This window comes from Meles meles, chromosome X (assembly GCF_922984935.1).
Source record: "Meles meles chromosome X, mMelMel3.1 paternal haplotype, whole genome shotgun sequence".
Classification (NCBI taxonomy): domain Eukaryota; kingdom Metazoa; phylum Chordata; class Mammalia; order Carnivora; family Mustelidae; genus Meles; species Meles meles.
Window position 1 is genome coordinate 65,980,125 of NC_060087.1, and position 12,191 is coordinate 65,992,315.

Consider the following 12,191-nt stretch of genomic DNA (forward strand, 5'->3'; position numbering starts at 1 on the left):
ACCTCTTCTCAAAAGCCTTCTGTGATCACCCAACCTAATTAGATGCTCCCAACCCTTTCTGCCTAGGAGTTCTCTTCTTTCTTTTCACTTATTATCATTTGTAATTATTTACTTATTTGTCTTACTATTTAATGTTCATCTCTTCTACTAGAGAGAGCCTCCAACACTCTAGAACATAGCAGGCACTTAATATTTGCTGAATGAATGAATGGATAAATGGATACATGTAAGATCTGAGAATGGCATCCTGTTGTTTAGTTAACTTTGCAAGCATTCTTTCTAATATGACAACTCTCACACACATTACCCCAAAATCAGGCAAGCAAGCAGACCAATAAACAAGCAAAATGGCTGGAATATCTGTTCATCTGCTTATCTAGCAACCAACCTTGAGCTAAGATCAAAGAGGTTAAGTAAGTTGCTTGCTTGAGGCCATTATGAGGAAACTGGGAACACATCAGAGTGTCCCAGGACTAGGATTGGATTGAGTTATTGAAATATAATGAAAATAACTACCATTTATTGAGTACTTGCCATGTGCCAGTCACTGTACTTCGCTCTCTACATGCATTACCTCATTTGTCAGAACAACTCTAGGGGCTTATTGCCCTTTTACAGATAATGATCCCAAGAATTAGGAAAATTGAGTAGCTTGTTCAAAATACACAGTAAGAAGGCAATTGAGATTAATGTAAGATATTATTATTACTTATTAAGTTTTTGCCAACTTTTCTTTCAGTGTTATTGAGATATATTTCATATACCATAAAATTCATTCATTTAAAATACACAGTTCAGTGCGTTTTAGTATATTCAGAGAATGCAACCATAATCATTATCTTATGTTCAATACCCCTCAAAGAAATTCCATACTCAATTGCAATCATTCATGTCTACTGCTTGGTTAACCCCACTCCAACCACTAGTCTGCTTTATGTCTCTGTGGATTGTCTATTTTAGACATTTATCATCAATAGAATAATGCCATTTGTGGTCTTTTTGACTGATTTCTTTCACATCCAATAATGTTTCCACAGTTTACCCATTATGTAGCATGTATCGGTACATTATTCCCTTTGGTAGCTGAATAATTTTCATGGGTTTTGTATGGATTTTGTTATTCATTCATTAACTGATGGGAATTTGGTTGTTTCCATTTTTGATAATTATAAATAATGCTGTCATGAACATTTGTGCACAGTTATGGTGTGGACACGTTTTCGATTTTCTGGGACTATACCTAGGTGTGGAGTTGTTGGGTAACATGCTAATGATATATTTAACTTTTTGAGGACCTGCCAAACATTTTTCCAAGGTGGCTACCCCATTTTTTCAGTCACATTCTTAATGTTGTCTTCTCGTTTTCTTGATGGTGTTTTTTTAAAACACAGAAGTTTTTAATGTTGATGCAGCTCATTTCTGCTTCTATCTCTCTTTTGTTCTTTATAGTTTTGGTGTCATGTCACAAAAATCATTGCATAACCCATGATCACAAAGAATTATTCCTATATTTTCTTCTAACAATGTTACAGGTGTCAATCTTAAAAAAAACAAGTGGTAATACCCTCCCCAATGTCCATAACCCCCTCCCCCTCTCCCAACCCCATCTCCCCCCAGCAACCCCCAGTTTGTTTGATGAGTTTAAGAGTCATTTATGGTTTGTCTCCCTCCCAATCCCATCTTGTTTCATTTAGTCTTCTCCTATCCCCCTAACCCTCCATGTTGCATCTCCACGTCCTCATATCAGGGAGATCATATGATAGTTGTCTTTCTCCGATTTACTTATTTCACTAAGCATGATACCCTCTAGTTCCATCCATGTCGTCGCAAATGGCAAGATTTCATTTCTTTTAGGGGCGGGGGTAGGAGGTTGGGGGAACCAGGTGGTGGGTAATAGGGAGGGCACATAATGCATGGAGCACTGGGTGTTGTGCAAAAACAATGAATACTGTTACGCTGAAAAAACAAATAAATTAATTTAAAAAATAAATTAAGAAAAACAAGTGGTAATATAATTAAACAATGATGAGCTTATTTGGGAATAGGAAGAGAATTGCAATTTAGGACAAGAAACTATGGTGAACCAAGGTTAAGTTCAAAGAGAAAAAGGGGGAGGCTAGCTTTTATTAGGTTTTGTGAGGAAACTGGATAACGTTGTTTTGAATATGTTTACTGGAGGAGAATGAGAATTCAAGATTGTGGCAGTTTCTCACCAGTAGGCAGTTTGTTGTTACTGAGGCATGTGGAAAATTTTCTTCTTCTCTGCTGGTCAATTGAGATGAGTGGTATATCTGTGAGAGCTCTCTCTTTATGGCTTCCTGACTTCATCTTAAATGAAATAAAGGTTTCCTTTATTCATTATCACTTAGGTTGGCTCATGTATTTAGATCTTTGATTTATTTTCAAGTTAATTTTGTGGATGGTGTGCAATGTGAATTAGGGGTCAAGCTTCATTCTTTCTTAAGTGAACAACAACCAGTTGTCCCAGTACCATTTATTGAAAAAACTATTCTTTTCACCATTTAAGGTGTTCTTGTTGAAAATCATTTGGCTGTGGATATGAGGACTTATTATATCTGGACTGTCAATTCAATTCCATTGACCTAATGCATATATCTTTATGCCAGTACTACACTGTCTTGATTATTATAGCTTTATAGTAAGTTTGTTCTGTTTATCCCATGACTTATTTATGGTGGAAGACCAATAAAATTATTAAGTATGATGAATGAATTTTCAGCAGCAGGATTACCAAAAAAATAAATAGGAGCACTAAAGATAAAATAAATTTTACATTTTCAGTCAGTCCAAAAAATTTTACTAAATAACAAATTAAGCAATTTTATATTTATCTGGTGCAATATTAAAATTGTTTTACTATGCACACTACATCTAATGTATGTTCTCTTTCTTCTCCAACTAGAACTAAAACCCTTTGAGAATAGAGACCATGTATCCTGTTTTTGCAGTCTTGCATCTAGGATATTACCATATGTATAATTAGCACTTGTTAAATGTCTATTGATGAAAATATGAACTTAGTGATTTATACAGTTTTCAAACAAACTGGTATGTATCAAGAAAGAAAATATATGAGAGAAAGGCAATGGCAATTTTGGTTAGTTTTTCACCTAGAAAATGGAAGAGTATTTAATTAGAAACAAGTTGGTATTCTAGAAATTGGTTTCTCATGTTGTTTAGTTTCCAAAATTAATATGTAGTAAAAAATTAATCTGTAAAGTCTTTAAAATTTAAGACAAAGTTTAACATAACTGATTGAGCATATAATATATACAGAAAAGCTCTTATACACAAAAAATTTTTCAAAGGGAGGCATGAAAGAAAAGTTTCTACAGATGGGCAGTCAGATTTATCTGTCTTGAAGATATATATCAAATTCCCAATTGATTGGAGGCTAGGAGGAGACATTCAAGGGATTTCTATTTCCCAGAAAATTTACTCTGTTCTGTCGTAATATTAAATTATTATAACTTTAATACATATTACTATGAGAATTTAATGTAATAATGAACCACTTTTTCTGTATCTTTTATAAGCAAGGGTCAAAAAAGTCAGGGGATTCCACTGCCCTTTGTTTTATAATTATGTTTTTATACAATATGAAGTGAAACTGGAAATATGTGGCAATTAAATAGTCAAATAGTTAAATAGTTTCAGAGTTGCTGTGTTTCTATGCTTTAGTCATTTTGGAGTAGAACTGGAGCAGAAAGGTTTTGATCTAGTAAAGAACGGTTTGATGAGGGCTTTCCAGTTGGTTGCTACTCTCAGGTCACAATATACTACAGTGTGACAGTAAAACCAAGATATCATTTATGCTTGAAATTTAATCTCACTTTGCTCTGTGTTTTAGGCAGACTATTTCCAACCATTTTAATATGGTCACAAAATACACTAATCCACAATGCTTGACATAACTTCCTTTGTAGTTTTGAAATCAGGAATTGTGAGTCCTTCAAATATGTTCTTCTTTTTAAAAATTATTTTGGCTACTCTGGGCCTCTTAAATTTCCACATAAATTTCAGGATCAGCTTATCAATTTCTGCAAAAAAACTGTATTTTTTAAAGATAGAAACTATAGATCAATTTGGGGAGTTTTTACATCTTAAAAATGTTAAGTTGCATGATCCACGTATGTAGGATGCCTTTTTATTTATTAGGTCTTCCTTAATTTCTTTCAACAATGTTATATAGTTTTTAGTGTACAAGTCTTACATTTGTTTTATTAAATTTACTCCCAGATATTTTATTTTTTCTTGCTGCTGCAAGTGAAATTGTTTCCTTAATTTCATTTTAGAAATTTTCATGGCTAGTGTATAAAAATGAAAGATTTTTTTTTAGATTGATCTTGTATCTTTCAAACTTGTGAACTCATTTATTAGTTCTACTATTTTTATTAGGTTCCTTAGGGATTTTAAAATGTAAGATCATGTCATTTGCAAATAGTAGAAATAGCTTCAATTCTTCCTTTCCAATGATGCTTTTATTTCTTTTTCTTTCCTAATTTTCCTCTCTGGAATCTCCAGTAAAATGAATAGAAGTGATGAGAGGAGATATCCTTATTTTCTGCCTGATGTTAGAGAGAAACATGTAGTCTTCCACCATTATGATGTTAGCTGTGAATATTTCATAAATGCTTTTTATCAAGTTGAAGAATTTCCCCTGTATTTTTGAGTTTGTTAAATGTTTTATCATAAAGAGGTGTTAGATTTTGTCAGATGTTTTTTCTTTATCTATTGAGAAGATTATGTAATTTTTGTCCTTTTTTCTATTAATATGGTATATTATACTGATTGATTTTCAGATTTTGAAACATTCTTGCTTCTTGGGATGAATCCTAATTGGCTAGAGTATATAATCATTTTTATATGTTGTTGGATTAATTTTGCTGGTATTTTGTGGAAGATTTTTGCATTTATATTGAAAAAGGATCTTAGTCTGTAGTTTTCTTGTGATGTCTTTGTGTAGTTTGTGTGTAAGTGGCCTTATAAAATGAGCTGGAAAGTGTTCTAACACTTTTTTTGGAAGACTTTGTGAAGGATTGGTGTTCTTTTTTAAATATTTGGCATAAATAACCAGTGGCTACCTGGTACTTGGTTTTACTTTGTAAAAGGTTTTTTGGATTACCAGTTCAGTGGCTTAATCTGTCATGGATCTATTCAGATATTTTATTTCTTCTTGAGTCTATTTCAATAATTTGTGTTTTTCTAGAAATTTGTCCATTTCATATAGATGATCTGTTAGAACACAATTTTTATAGTATTTTTAATCCTTTTTGTTTATGTAGGTTGATAGTAATGCCCTGTCATCCAGAGTTTAGTAATTTGAATCTTTTCTTTCTCTTTTCTTATCCAGTCTATCTGAAAGATTATTAATTTTTTTGCTCTTTTAAAAGAATTATCTTTTGGGTTTGTTGATTTTCTTATTGTTTTTCTGTTCTCCATTTCACTAATTTCTGCTCTGTTATTATTTCATTCATTTTGCCTGCTTTGTGTTTATTTATTTTTAGTTTCTTTTTTTTTTAGATTTTATTTATTTATTTGACAGAGAGAGATCACAAGTAGGCAGAGAGGCAGGCAGAGAGAGAGGGGGAAGCAGGCTCCCTGCTGAGCAGAGAGCCTGATGTGGGGCTCGATCCAAGGACCCTGGGATCATGACCTGAGCCGAAAGCAGAGGCTTTAACCCACTGAGCCACCCAGGTGCCCCTATTTTTAGTTTCTTAAAGTAGAAAGTTGGGTTATTATTTTGAGAACTGTCTTATTTTTATATATAGGTCTTCACAACCATAAATTTCCTTCTAAGGATTGGTTTTGCTGCATACCCTAAGTTTCGTTATGCTTTCCTTCTCATTCATCTCAAAGCAGTTTTTAAAAGATTTTATTCAATGACAGAGAGAGAGAGCACAAGCAAGAGGTGCAGCAGGCAGAAGGAGGCTCCATACTGAGCAGGGAGTACAATGTGGGGCTCGATCCCAAGACCCTGGGATCATAACCTGAGCCAAAGGCAAACAATTACTGAACCACCCATGCACCCCTCAAAGGATTTTCTGATTCCCTTTGTGATTTTATTCTCTGACTGGTTATTTGAAAACATGTTGCTTAATATCCACATATTTGTGAATTTTCCTATTTTCCTTTTGTTATTGATGTCTAATTTTATTCTATTATGGTTGGAAAACATATTTTGTAGGATTTTGATCCTTTAAACTTTATTAATGGTTATTGTATGGCCTACCATATAGTCTATTCTAAAGAAGGCTCTATGTCCACTTGAAAAATATTTTTCTGTTGTTGGATGCAGTGCTCTGGATGCCTGTTATGTCTAGTTGTTTTATATGTTTATGTGTTTTTATAAAGATTTTATTTATTTATTTGAGAGAGAGATAGACAGTACAAGCAGTGGGAAGGGGCAGAGGGAGGGGGACGAGCAGATTCCTTGCTGAGTGGGGAGCCCGATACAAGTCAGACACTTAACCAACTGAGCCACCCAGGTGCCCCTTAATTGCAGTTTTTAAGAATGGTTTATCTTTTACTTGAAAAACCAATAAACAAGAAACAAGTTGATAAGACTTTAAGAAAGGCAGAGGAAACAAATCAAGCAAGCTATAAAGTAAAAATGAAAAAAAAATCAACTTGTATTTATGTATCAAAATACTTTATTCTTTTAAATTAAGTTCCTGAGGAAAACAATCTTTAATAATTTATTGACTTTAAGGTTAATACTGCTTCACTTCTTCAGTTAAGTAATTATATTTGGTAGCTATAGTTAAATTGACACCATATACACTTAATGAAACTGAAAGGAAAAATACAGTAAACTGGAATACAAAGGACATGTATTATAGATCTGGTTCCATTATTAATTTGCCATATGCCCCCCATGGAGAATCTGACCCCTCTACTGGTCTCTATCAGTAAATATGGATTATTCTAACTCCATTTTTCTTTAAATATGTCAGAAAAAGCATGGGATTTGAGAGAAAGACTTGAGTTTGTTTTAGAATTTCACCAATTTCTCCTAAGTGACTCTCATTTCACTAAAACATGGTTAGTGGATTTATTAAATTTATTAAATATATACCTTGCCAAACATTTATTTGGATTAAATGAGATTTTTATAGGTAAAAGAACTAGCACAGAGTGTGACCAATAATAGATACTCACTAAGTGTTAGTTCCCTTTTTCTCTTCTTTATAAGGAATCAATAAAAGCCTGAGGAGGAGGAGGAGGAGTAACAATAGTTGCTATACAATGTCTATGCTCGTTTAAATGATAAGCAACCTGAGAGCTTTCATATCTGGTAGGGAGGGAAAACATTAATTTTTACATAATTCTGCTAAGTTTTACAGGCTAGATAGCTATGAGTTAATAACAGAAATTTTCTGGAATAAAAATATGAAAGAAAATATAAAGTTTATGTCCCCTTTTATCTGTTCTTTGTGCAAAAACTGTATCTTTTTGAAGAGTTAGGCAGGTTTTAGAGCAATAACACTCTAACTTATATCTGGGCTTGCCATTTTGATTTTCATTATCTCACTTGATTCTAACTCAGTGTCTGACATGTAATAGGAATTTAACAAATGTCTATTTGATAACTAAATTACTTTTTGTAATATTTTACAAAGGTAAGCAGCATTGATATCACCATCACAATTTTTCCTATGGAGAAACTGCCTCAGAGGAGAGGTCATTTAACTTACCCAAGGTCACAGGGTAAGTTAAAAACTAAATCTGAAATCTAGGTGTCCTGTCTACTGTGCTCCTCATTTTACCTCACCTTGTGACTTGTTTAAAGCTTCTTAGCCCTTGCCTGTCTATTCATTCTTCATTTGTCTTTATTGTTTAAAAAAGGTTTTAACAATGTTATTAAATTAATATATAAGGAGGATTTGTGATCTAATTTTCTTCCCGTAAGGAAAGACAGTGAGGAGAAAGTCATCTCCTAGCAAGTTATTTTTTTTTTTTTAAAGATTTTTTATTTATTTATTTGACAGAGAGAGAGATCACAAGTAGGCAGAGAGGCAGGCAGAGAGAGAGGAGGAAGCAGGCTTCCTGCAGAGCAGAGAGCCCGATGTGGGGCTCGATCCCAGGACCCTGAGATCATGACCTGAGCCGAAGGCAGCGGCTTAATCCACTGAGCCACCCAGGCGCCCCTCCTAGCAAGTTATTGATGGTTAATTATCTGTGAGTGTTTTGTTGTTTAGGTTTCTGACAGGCAAGCAAAAAACAAAGAGCCTAGAAAGAGAGTATACTTGGAGAGAAGCTGGAGAGTATTGAAAATTTGCTGGGACCACCAATTTCCAATACCATTATGGCATTTTCTATGCCAGAAGTTGTATTTTCTGCACTTTATTTTAGCATAATTATTTTAAAAGTATTAGAACAGGTGCTGGGGGAAGATGTAGCAGCCTCTTCTTCAATCCACCTCTTTGCCTCTAGACTTCTCTGAAGCCAGGAGCCACCTGACCAGGTTCACCTGGATCACAAGCTCAGTCAACTACCATGGGCTCTGTGTCAAACCAGCAGGTTACAGGTGGCTGTGCCAAGGTGCCTGAGGAGGCACCTGACACTGCCCAGCAGCAGAGGAGTCACAGCTGCTGCAGGGTCCCCACTTCTGTAAGTGGTTAAACGTGTGCATGGAGTTCAGCTTCCTGTCCATGACAACATGTGCTAGGGTCATGCTTGACCCCCATCCATGTCTGTGCACCAGACCAAGCTGAACATGGAGGGCTTACAGAGCCTGAAGGAGGGTGAGGCAGTGGACTTTACCTTTGAGAAGTCTGGTAAGGGCCTGGAATCTATCTAAGTCACCCGCCCTGGTGGGGTGTTCTGTACTAGGAGTGAGAGGTGACACAAAGGGAAGAACATGAAGAAGCACAGATCAAAGGGAGACAGGTGCACAACTGTGGAGATCTAGACTACCATGCCAAAGAATGCAAGCAGCTACCCCAACCAAAGAAGTGCCACTTCTGCCAGAGCATCAACCATATGGTGGTCTCGTGTCCACTAAAAGACCAGCAGGCCCTGAACTCACAGGAAAGCCAGCCTACTTTTGGGAGGAAGAAGAAGAGATCCATAGCCCTGCCTAGCTACCAGAGGCCCAGAACTGGGCTGCAGTGGATGGGGGCTATCCTTTTGTGTTCAGGAAATTTTGAGGAGCAGGCATCAATGACAGAGTGGAGAAAGTAGGAACAGGGTGGGGAGGGGGCAGCTGGCACTACCATGTATCTCAGGCTGGAGTCCACAACATTATCCTCTCTTCCCTTTTGGCAGGGTAGGTGGAGGAAGGGGGAAGGCAAATGAACTCTAACTATGCTCTATCCAAATGCATGTGAGGGTTTTAGGGAAAAATCCCTCTCCATGTGCTTTATCTGAGTCTCTGCCCTGAGAATCTCCAGCTTTTGAAAGTGGCCTATATGGGGAAATTGTTTTCCCTTCAAAGAAAGAAACATATAATGATTTTTCCAATGCCAGTGTGCAAAGATTAAGCATGAGACCAGATTGATGGACCCAACTCATGAACTATTACATTCTATGGGAGAGAATCTCTCAGGGGTAAGTCAGGGTTTCTCCACATATTATCTCATAACCCACTCTTAGGATAGGGTATAGAGAACTGTCCCAGACAATAGATTGTGACAGGAGGCAAGGGGGTTGTTGGGAGAACAGTTGTACACTTGCTGCTGCTAAGCTTACTCCCACGCCATTCTGAGCCAATAGAAATTTTTTTTGATCCCTTGGATAACCAGACATTAGGCCCCACTTTCTCCAAGATGCCAACTGAACTGCTGCACAGTGTGCATTTTAACTTTAAATGTGCATTTTAACTTTAAAATGCACACTGTGCATTTTAACTTTTTTTCATAACATAAATATTCTGGTTTTGTAATTTTGCATATCTTAATTTTAAGACCCTTATTCCTGCACTGTGTTCTTAGGTACATGAGCAATCTCAAGGATAAATTGACAGCAATTCTAGGTCTGGATAGCAGGAATACTATTTTTTATCACCAGGAAAACAATTATTTGAGTGCATAGACTATTGATTTACCTTATTTTTGCTAATTTGAGCTGGCTTTTCTGCGTAGTATCTCCTCTACTTTCAGTGTTCCTTGGGAGATTAAGTTTTAACTCAGTTGCCCCATGACTTCATATCCTTCTACTGAAGATTGGAAATCTTTCTGGACATGAAAAGTGGTGCAGGAAGGTTAGGAGTGGCTGCACCAGGTGAAAGGTGCAGAAGGGAAGTCAAGATTAGGTAAGGGTTGTCTATAGGTGTAATAAAGGATTCTTGTTCTGGACCTCTAATCCCAGGGCATGGGACTCATTTTACATACTGGAGCCATCTTTCACTTGATTGGGCTAGGCCTACCATGCACAACAGAGTGTGTGAGGTGTGTGTGTGTGTGTGTGTGTGTGTGTGTGTGTGTAAAAAGAATGAGTTGGTAAGAACAGGTTTAAGAACAATACCTCTGAACCTATCTTGAGCTGCCCAGGGGTGGGTGCAAGAAGCAAAGACTAAATCTCTTTTTTTTAAGGTTTTATTTATTTATTTGACAGAGAGAGACACAGTAAGAAAGGGAATACAAGCAGAGAGAGGGAGAGGAAGAAGCAGGCCTCCCACTGAGCAGGGAGCCCGACACAGGGCTCAATCCCAGGACCCTGAGATCATGACCTGAGGTGAAGGCAGATGCTTAACGACTGAGCTACTCAGGTGCCCCAAAGACTAAATTCCTTAACCTTTATAAATTCTGGGCTTTTCTTCTTGGTTTCCAGGGAGAGCATAAACCATGACTTTTTTGTGCTGACCAGAGCCTGTTCCGTGCCCTGTTCCTGCAGTGATCAGTGGCATGGTAGCTAAACGAGAAAAGAACGTTTTGTTAACATGCTATGAGATCACCATAAACATACCTTACTGTGTTGAAACAGGACAAATGCAATAGAGTGCATTGGGTGATGTGTGTCTGATCCTGGGTTCTTGTCTCCTCTAGTCATTGCCCCCGTCTAGTTATTGTATTTTTCTGGGTTTATAGGAGTTCACGAATAACTGAATGGGTGATTGCTATGTGACCTGGTTTGTGCAAATATAATGTGTTAGGTTTCTCCATGTTCTTTTAGGATTATTCACAAACTTATTTTTATACTGAGAAAAATAGCCAAAGCATCTTTAATGAAACGTTCTGCACAATGGAAAGAATATGGAACATAGCTTGGTGGCCCCTCTTCAAGTGTGGAGGTCTTGAACCATCCTTTCTATTGTGTTCCTGTTCCCCTATTTCCTATTTTGGGCCAGATATGACCCCTATCCTATCCCCTGTTCTATCTCCCCCTCCCAGTAAAAGCCCCCACACATACATATTTAATTTGTGGGATTTTTCCATGACTCTTAAATGATTTCTGCAAAAATCCTGAAGAAGCTAAGAACTCTCCACCTCCCTGTTCCCAATCTCCTTTTCTTTTTTTTTTTTTTAAAGATTTTATTTATTTGACAGACAGAGATCACAGGTAGGCAGTGAGGCAGGCAGAGAGAGGAGGAAGCAGGATCTCCGCTGAGCAGAGAGCCCGATGCAGGGCTCGATCCCAGGACCTGGGATCATGACCTGAGCCGAAGGCAGAGGCTTTAACCCACTGAGCCACCCAGGCGCCCCCGCAATCTCCTTTTCAAGATCATTCCTTGATGTGATTCATACTAATACACTTGTATTTGGATGGATCAAACCAATTTAATCTCTTATCTTGTTGTAGTGAGAAGCAGAAGCAATGAATGGGGTTTTCCATGTAGAAACTAGGACCAAGAGACCAAGAAAGGGAAGATGAATGTATATTCAAGTGATTCAAGAATTTTTTGGTGGGTGCAAGAAATTTAAGTCAAAGTGGCCCCAAGACTGTAATAGGAGGCAGACAAATATAACCCCTTGTTTAGTGCTAGAAACCAAAGTTTTTTGTGAAATCTTGAAATTCATTGGGAAATGGAGAGGGTATGAAAACTTGTACCCATCTGTTCTTTCCCTCATCCCTTCTTCTCATTTCTGAACCACAGGAGACTGAGTGAGCCTCCTTGGGCTTTAGTGACTCCATTACTGAGGAATGTTTGTTTGAAGGTGGATTTTGTTGTGCTGGGTACTTCCTTTCTCACTTGCTATTTTTTTTAAATTGACATAAAATGTATTATT

The 12,191-nt window shown here is 36.9% G+C and overlaps 1 pseudogene; it reads left to right on the top strand.

Annotated features, from left to right (window-relative positions):
* Positions 1 to 8,520: 8,520 nt before the first annotated feature.
* LOC123934672 lies at positions 8,521 to 9,173 on the top strand (annotated as a pseudogene).
* Positions 9,174 to 12,191: the final 3,018 nt, after the last annotated feature.